This window comes from Centroberyx gerrardi, chromosome 13, assembly GCF_048128805.1.
Source record: "Centroberyx gerrardi isolate f3 chromosome 13, fCenGer3.hap1.cur.20231027, whole genome shotgun sequence".
Taxonomy (NCBI): Eukaryota; Metazoa; Chordata; class Actinopteri; order Beryciformes; family Berycidae; genus Centroberyx; species Centroberyx gerrardi.
Genome location: NC_136009.1, coordinates 31,222,742 through 31,229,546, shown reverse-complemented (window position 1 = coordinate 31,229,546; position 6,805 = coordinate 31,222,742). Strand labels below are relative to the sequence as shown.

Below are 6,805 nucleotides of genomic sequence, written 5' to 3'. Positions count from 1 at the left end.
CACAACAGTTATCAGTGGAAAATGTTGAGTAAATATTTAAAACTGGATGGACAGTGTCAGTGTGAACAAACTGACAGGAATGGATCAAACTGACAGAAGATTAATGGAAAATATGAAAAATAAACTAAATATAAATCCAAACAACTCAACTAAACTCAACAGATGATTAGGCTGAAATGTAATCCAGTGTTTCCTGGCAACAAGATAAAGGATTAGAGCAACAAGTGGAGGCAACTGTTGACCTTCAGTTGCCCAAAGTGTTGCAGGATGCTGCAGATCTGATCCTGCAGGTTTCTCTTTAGAATGGAGAGAAAAGATCAAGCAGAAACCACGAGACATTTATTTGGGATCTAAAATAAATAAATAAATAAACTCCCATCAGGCACCGGGGCCACAGCTCCGTCTGAACTGATAGTTTGGTGATAAATGAATAATAATTTATAACCAAATATGAATATCCAGTCAGTGTCAGTCAGCAGGTTTGTTTCTCTCTGCAGATGCAACATGTTGCTCAGTCGGCCGACTGCAGGTTGCCGCTCGCGCTGCAGCAGCTTGTCACTTCCTGCTGAGGAATCAAGTCCTTTTATAGTCGCGGACTGCCTGCCGCCCGCGCGCTGGCTTCCGGGTTCACTCAGCATGTAAAGAGGCGCGCGACACCTGGCCAGCTGGGAACACGGACACACAGACGGAATCGATCATCGATCGGAAATATTGATCATCTGTTGCAGGTAAGAGCCGCGCGCTGCGGAGTTCAGACAGACAGGAGAGTGGAAGGTGTTCCGATCAGACGGAGCCGCTCCGTTTGATCTGCAGCTCAGAGCCGACTGACAGGAAAACATCAGACTGCTTATGATTACAAATGTTGCATAATGTTCAAAACATGACGCACAGCGGACTCGCTTTAGGAAACAGTGGAAATATTTTAATGTCCAAAACATTTTGTTGACTGAACTGAGATGAGGTGAGATGAGATGAGATGTGTCAGCAGCGGAGGAGAAGAGAAGTAAAGCAGGAGAAGAGAAATAAAGGAGAAGAGAAGTAAAGGAGGAGAGAAATAAAGGAGGAGAGAAGTAAAGGAGGAGAGAAGTAAAAGAGGAGAGAAGTAAAGGAGGAGGATGGGTTTCCAGGGTCCGGTCTGTCTCTGTGTGTTTGTCAGTCTGCAGGAAAGTGAATCTCTTCCTGCAGCAGCTGCTTCACTTCCTCTGAGTCTTCAGGCCGGAGCTCAGAGCTTCACTTCCTCATTTCAGCGCTCAGACCGGTTCAGACTGACTCTGCTTCAGGTCGGAGTCCGGCTCCAGGTCGGAGTCCGGCTCCAGGTCGGAGATCGGCTCAAGGTCGGAGTCCGGCTCCAGGTCGGAGTCCGGCTCCAGGTCGGAGTCCGGCTCCAGGTCGGAGTCCGGCTCCAGACCGGTCCGCATGCTGTGTAGATCAGCAGCTTCAGAAAACATCAAGTAATGCTTCTCTGAAAATCAAACTGGTTTGCTTTCTGTGGGTGTTTGTGTGGCTTTATGATGCTGGAGGTCAAAGGTCAGTCAGGAGGATGAACCACCTGACCCCCCCCCCCCCCCCCCACCAGAACAGAGTGGACCTGCAGCCTGACTTCATGTTGATCAGGATCAGACTGATGGGGGTCTGTGCAGATTGCAGATGCAAACTGATGTTTTTCTTCTGGAAATCCAGTTGGTTTGTGTTTGTGTTGCAGCAGGTCAGAGGTCAGCAGGTCAGCAGGTCAGCAGGTCAGAGGTCAGCAGGTCAGCAGGTCAGAGGTCAGCAGGTCAGAGGTCAGCAGGTCAGAGGTCAGCAGGTCAGAGGTCAGCAGGTCAGCAGGTCAGAAACAGGAGTGAAGAGATTTCAGCTTCACACTCTGAAACTACAGAGGTCTGACTGCAGCTCAGTGTAGAGAAGCTACAGACAGACAGACAGCCTGTCTGTCTCTCTCTGCCTGTCTGTCTGTCTGTCTGTCTGTCTGTCTGTCTGTCTGTCTGTCTGTCTGCCTGTCTGTCTGCCTGTCTGCCTGTCTGTCTGTCTGTCTGTCTCTCTCTCTGCCTGTCTGTCTGTCTGTCTGTCTGTCTGTCTGTCTGCCTGTCTCTCTGCCTGTCTCTCTGCCTGTCTGGATCACAACATAAAGAAAGCAGCAGCAGGCGCTTGATGCTGGTTTAGACAGAACTGATACTGGGATTGAAACTGGTGTTGGAGTGTGATCTGGTGTTGGTGCTGGTGTGTTTTGTTAACTGGTTTTCCTGGTACTGAACTGGTTCTGGTTCTGGTTCTGGTTCTGGTTCTGGATCTGTCTGATGGTTTTCTGTCTGTTGTTTCAGCAGCTTCAGTCTGTCTGCTGATCAGCTGCTGCGGCACACAGCCATGTTACTGTGTACTGTGTTGTTAGTGTGGTTAGCGTGTTGTTAGCGTGTTGTTAGGTGGTTAGCGTGTTGTTAGCATGTTGTTAGGTGGTTAGCGTGTTGTTAGCGTGTTGTTAGGTGGTTAGCGTGTTGTTAGCGTGTTGTTAGGTGGTTAGCGTGTTGTTAGCGTGTTGTTAGGTGGTTAGCGTGTTGTTAGCATGTTGTTAGGTGGTTAGCGTGTTGTTAGCGTGTTGTTAGGTGGTTAGCGTGTTGTTAGCGTGTTGTTAGGTGGTTAGCGTGTTGTGGTCCTGAGGACAGCTCCAGGTTTTTATTTGGAACCTTCAGGTCAGACTGGTCTGGTCTGATCTGGTCTGGTCTGGTCTGGTCTGGTCTGATCTGATCTGGTCTGGTCTGGTCTGATCTGATCTGGTCTGGTCTGGTCTGGTCTGGTCTGATCTGGTCTGGTCTGTTGATTCTCTAGAAAGTCACAGATTGATGAATAAGTGAAAAACCCCAAACTGAAGGAGGAACCTGCTTCAGGTTCAGTCTCAGAGATTAAAAACATGATGATGAAAAGTGAAGCATGGAGTCAGAAATGAGTTCAGACACCAGCAGAAGAAACAGAAAAAACAAGGAAATAATAACAGAGTTTCTGTGACATCATGCAGCTTTGAAGACGAGATGAAATGAAAAATGCCTTTTTAACCCTTTTAGATCACATCCCCGGTCATACTGTGCACCTATTTAACAATATATGCCAAAAAAAATACCAAAAATCAATTTCATTGTATTCTTATATCAAAATTCAATCATGTTTTCTTCCTGTAAAACAAAATATGCCGTGTGCTTACGTAAGCATGCCCGTAACTAATTTCAACCAATAATATCATGACATCCACCCATCAATCAATCTTCAACTTTTAGCGCACAGAGCTAAGAGGCTAACATTCATTAGTTAGCTAGCTAGCAGCAGCATGGTACTGCGGCGTGTCTTCGGGTGTTAGGACACGCCCACTTTTCAACGTTCAAATCAAATTCCTCCCAACGTTACGTCCCGCCTGTCTTTCCTGTTTCACTCAGAAATACGTCACGATACGGAAGTTAGATACTCTCCAAATGCCGTTTCATCTCCACTTTAAGGACGAGAGAAAACAACAGAAATGTTTTTAGCCGCTGAGTTCAGTTACAGGAAGACAGAGACAGCTGTTAGTGTTCGCTTCATAACTTATTTCATAACTTATTTCATAACTTATGCAGTATAACCTATTAGACATTTTGAAATGAAACATTGAAAATGAACAGGCAGCATTTGACCTGAGGTGTCTGCTTCCAGCCGACAGTCTGACCTTTGACCTCACTGTCACTGTGTCATTTCACCTGAAGGTCACACAGTCCCACATCCCTGTCTTCCACCAGAGAGACTTTACAGTTTCATCGACCTGCCAACAGAACTGTGTTAGTTAATAAAGTGTAAATCTGTAGAAGCAGGTGGGGAGTGTTCAGCTTCAAATCCTAGAAACTTCTGAAGTTTCTCATCATGTAATAAAAAGGAAAATGGATGAAAACCTGAAAACCTGAAAACCTGAAAACCTCCTGTCTTTTATTTTAGAGTTTAAACACTTTCACAGTTTCCTCAGACAGGAGCAGAGAATCCTGCAGCCGACTGTGTGTGTGTGTGTGTGTGTGTGTGTGTGTGTGTGTGTGTGTGTGTGTGTGTGTGTGTGTGTGTGTGTGGTACATGCTGGGGCCTGTCCCGCAGGATGTGTTCCTACAGGTCCTCAGTCAGAGGATTCCAGCCTCTGGATAAAAGAGGAGGAGTTTAACTTTCCATTCAGCTCCATTTCAGTTCAGACCAGCAGAGTCTCAGTTCAGTGAGGAGGACCAGCTCAGAGACCTGGTCCTGCCGGAGACCTGGTCCTGCAGGAGACCTGGTCCTGCCGGAGACCTGGTCCTGCAGGAGACCTGGTCCTGCCGGAGCCGGTCTCACCTGCGTCTTCTTCTGCTTTTTATCCTTTATTTCTCCAGGAATCCCTCTGTCTCTCTCTCTCTCTCTCTCTCTCTCTCCGTGATTCAGTCCGTCCCGCTGTGACAATTTACAAATAAATAAAAAATAAAATAAAATAGATTAATTGACAGGATAGAGCAACGTCTGATGTGATGTCACAGTGCCATCCCATTCCTCATGGAGGTCTCCAGCCTCACAACTTCTCTCTCACACACACACACACACACACACACACACACACACACACGCACACACACACACACACACACACACACACACACACACACACACACACACACTTGAACACAGCAGTGTTCAGTCTGTAGTGACACAGCTTTCTGCAGCTCAGACAGTGAAACAGCAGGGGGCAGCGTGAGCTTAGAGAACACACACACACACACACACACACACACACACACACACACATGCAGTCTGGATCAGACTGCAGATGCTGTTTTTTTTGTTTTTTTTATACTTTTATTGCAATTAATTCATAAATCAGTACAACCACAAAATGTCCAGTATACTTTCATGTCCTTGCAATTATTATAATTTTTTTTTTCATGTTTTGTATTTTATACACCCGGTGATACAAACAGAAGGAAAGAAAGAAAAAAAAAAACCCAAGAGTAATTACATATTCATACATATACACACATGTATGCACACAAATATTTATATGTACATTCATAGCTTCATAATGCATACGGATATATACACTCACTTATATAAATGAACCCAGATGCTCCTGTTGATGTGAAGCAGCTTCTTCTTCATCACTCTGAGCTGAGGAAGATATAGAAGGATTAATGTGTATGAACACATGAACATGTTAACACGTTAACACATTAATATTTTCCATGTCGTCTCTGTGTTTTGGTTTCTTCTTGTTTCAGCTGCTTCCTTCTGTTTTCTGACTGAGCTTTGATTTGAGTTTCTGTTCTTACTGTCAGTACGGGCGGGGGGGGGGGGGGGATTATGGATTATTGATCAGCTGATCCAGACAGTCCATCATGTTTAAACAGTAAAATGTTTCTGATCAGAACTGGCAGAAATGATCAGATGATTTTGTTTATATTTATAGGTGAAAATATTGAATGAATCAATAATCAAACAGTTCAGGAAGCAGGGAAATGAAAATCTGAATCAAACTGAAACGACCGGAACAGCCTGACGATCCGCTGATTCTGATTGGCTGGAAATGCTGTAGTGCTCTGTGTGTGTGTCCTCTGTCCTGTCCTCTGTCCTGTCCTCTGTCCTCTGTCCTGTCCTCTGTCCTCTGTCCTGTCCTCTGTCCTGTCCTCTGTCCTGTCCTCTGTCCTGTCCTCTGTCCTCTGTCCTGTCCTCTGTCCTGTCCTCTGTCCTGTCCTCTGTCCTCTGTCCTGTCCTCTGTCCTCTGTCCTGTCCTCTGTCCTGTCCTCTGTCCCCTGTCCTCTGTCCTGTCCTCTGTCCTGTCCTCTGTCCTGTCCTCTGTCCTGTCCTCTGTCCCCTGTCCTCTGTCCTGTCCTCTGTCCCCTGTCCTCTGTCCTGTCCTCTGTCCCCTGTCCTCTGTCCTCTGTCCTGTCCTCTGTCCTGTCCTCTGTCCTGTCCTCTGTCCTCTGTCCTGTCCTCTGTCCTCTGTCCTGTCCTCTGTCATGTCCTCTGTCCTCTGTCCTGTCCTCTGTCCTCTGTCCTCTGTCCTGTCCTCTGTCCTGTCCTCTGTCCTGTCCTCTGTCCCCTGTCCTCTGTCCTCTGTCCTGTCCTCTGTCCTCTGTCCTGTCCTCTGTCCCCTGTCCTCTGTCCTGTCCTCTGTCCTCTGTCCTCTGTCCTCTGTCCTGTCCTCTGTCCTCTGTCCTCTGTCCTCTGTCCTGTCCTCTGTCCTGTCCTCTGTCCTCTGTCCTGTCCTCTGTCCTCTGTCCTCTGTCCTGTCCTGTCCTCTCTCCTCTGTCCTCTGTCCTGTCCTCTGTCCTCTGTCCTCTGTCCTGTCCTCTGTCCCCTGTCCTCTGTCCTCTGTCCTGTCCTCTCTCCTCTGTCCTCTGTCCTGTCCTCTGTCCCCTGTCCTCTGTCCTCTGTCCTGTCCTCTGTCCTGTCCTCTGTCCCCTGTCCTCTGTCCTCTGTCCTGTCCTCTGTCCTCTGTCCTGTCCTCTGTCCTGTCCTCTGTCCCCTGTCCTCTGTCCTGTCCTCTGTCCTCTGTCCTGTCCTCTGTCCTCTGTCCTCTGTCCTGTCCTCTGTCCTGTCCTCTGTCCTCTGTCCTGTCCTCTGTCCTCTGTCCTCTGTCCTCTGTCCTGTCCTCTGTCCTGTCCTCTGTCCTGTCCTCTGTCCCCTGTCCTCTGTCCTGTCCTCTGTCCTCTGTCCTGTCCTCTGTCCTGTCCTCTGTCCTCTGTCCTCTGTCCTGTCCTCTGTCCTGTCCTCTGTCCTCTGTCCTGTCCTCTGTCCTCTGTCCTCTGTCCTGTCCTCTGTCCTCTGTCCTCTGTCCTGTCCT

General features: G+C 47.7%; 1 protein-coding gene across 1 annotated transcript in view; it reads left to right on the top strand.

Annotated features, from left to right (window-relative positions):
• Positions 1–622: 622 nt before the first annotated feature.
• Positions 623–6,805, top strand: part of fam49ba (family with sequence similarity 49 member Ba) — a 23,724-nt gene continuing 17,541 nt past the window's right edge. Inside the window, exon 1 of the mRNA XM_078287910.1 lies at positions 623–728. The gene's annotated coding sequence lies outside the window, so the exon portion shown is untranslated. The remainder of the gene's footprint in view (positions 729–6,805) is intronic.